Genomic DNA, 2268 nt, shown 5'->3' on the forward strand with positions numbered 1-2268 from the left:
TTTTTAACACATGGTGTCTTAAAGGGACTGTTCCACTCATGCAATCCCGCAGCTAATGAGCACATAAACAAAACACATTCATTAAGTATGTGACATCGATAATGTTTACATTATCTGAGCTGCTTATAATTCAAAATTTAATTTTGTTTTACTTATGTGGTACTGTTGTACATCAGCAGATAGACTCCACAATATTTGCATATAAACCTCAAACCAGCAATTCCAATTTGTTTCGAGGTGAGATATATGATGCTAATAAGCTGAAATAACTAAACTAATTATATCCCTCATTCTCATTCACAGGGTGAGTCGTCTCTACTGGTTTAAGGTATTCCATGTTTTTTAACACTTGGTGGCTCAAAGGGACTTTTATCCTGACAGTCCCACAGCTAATAAATAAATAAATATTTAAAAGTAGAAGACACTTGCCCAAGGTGCCAAGCAGTGGGACTGAACCCAAAACCACGTGGTTGGGAAATATATATTTCTGATATATTAAAATACTAAATCTAAGCGTAGTTATAAACATAAAAGACACAATAAGGAAGAAATCTGGTGAGCATTTGTTGAGACTTGAAGTTTTCCTTCCTTGTAACACCTTATCTATGAATGTCTGTGAATAGATTAGATTTACTATTTAAAAATTAAAGGAGCTTTCAAAAATGACTGATAAACAAAAATAATTTATATTCATTTGGAGATGATGGAATTGATACTTGAATATTCCTTTCTTTCTTCTTTGATAAGCTTCATTGATGAAAGTAGCATTCATTTTCTAGGTCGTTTATTTTTTTCTTAACCAATCAATGAGCCTTTCCATTTAGTTTCCTTCTACCAAATCCAAAACTAGAACTTTTCAGTGTTAAAATAAAACCTTCTACTCATCCTCTGCTGCCACCACCACCATCACCACAGCCACCCACCACCACCACCACCACCATCATCATCTGATATATGAAAATTTTCATTGTTTCATTTTAGTTCAATGTCAGTTGGTACAATAAGAGAGCATAACTCACCACTTCAGGCAATGAGGGTACTTCTATATTAACAATAGTTACACAGTCTTGTTTTGCTTATTTGGACATTTCCTGAGTATAGAGCTTCAAGAAGATGGGATCCACTAAATTGTTGCTAAGTTTAATAATCAAGAATTCTGTTTATTTCTGATGTTAATAATATAATGTGGAGGCGCAATGCCCAGTAGTTAGGGCAGTGGACTCACGGTCGTAGGATTGTGGTATCGATTCCCAGACCAGGCATCGTGAGTGTTTATTGAGCGAAAACACCTAAAGCTCCACGAAGCTCCAGCAGGGGATGGTGGCAAACCCTGCTGTACTCTTCCACTACAACTTTCTCTCACTCTTACTTCCTGTTTCTGTTGTACCTGTATTTCAAAGGGCCGGCCTTGTCACACACTGTGTCACGCTGAATCTCCCCGAGAACTACGTTAAAGGTACATGTGTCTGTGGAGTGTTTGGCCACTTGCACGTTAATTTCACAAGCAAGCTGTTTCATTGATCGGATCAACTGGAACCCTTATCGGTGTAACAGACGGAGTGCCACTATATATAATAATATAATATAATGAGCTTCATGTACACAGAACTTATGTGCACAAAAAACTCATCACAAAAATGCAAAAGTATCAATAAGTTAAGTACAGAATCATGGAAATGAAATCCCAAACTGCATGCAATGTAGCACAATACATTGAATAAAACACAAAAATGACAGGAAAATGAAAAGTAAAAGAGAAAAGGCTGTATAAACATGTCAAGAGTAGAGTTGGTGAATTTTGGGAAGCAGGGAAATTTTTGACAAATGCAATGTCCAACAAACTGATGTGGGTAGTTCATTCCATGCTTTGACATATGAGGTCTGATCAATAAGTATCCAGACTGTTGCCATAGTAACAAAGCTACAGCACAGTGGGAAGCCACTTAGCACAGATTGACTATGGACTCTGCTGTGCATGCACACTAAGTTCCAGCATTTTAGCTCACTTCTGCTGTTTACAACAGTACTTGGAAGGTACGTGTGTAGCGGGTGAAGGTCTAAAGCCGAGACAAACTTTAGTGCAGACAAGCTAGCTATTTAAGAGAAATAATCGGCTGAACCAGGGGTTCAGAAAACTGTTCCACGTGACCTTATCAGAAGGCTGCGGTTGGTTGGTATGCACCCTGGCGCGAAATAGAACAAGATACAAAAATGCGCCAATACCAACCAATCAGAGTGGTGGACACAACAGGGTCCAAAGATGCAGCC

Source organism: Octopus bimaculoides, chromosome 10, assembly GCF_001194135.2.
Source record: "Octopus bimaculoides isolate UCB-OBI-ISO-001 chromosome 10, ASM119413v2, whole genome shotgun sequence".
Lineage (NCBI taxonomy): Eukaryota > Metazoa > Mollusca > Cephalopoda > Octopoda > Octopodidae > Octopus > Octopus bimaculoides.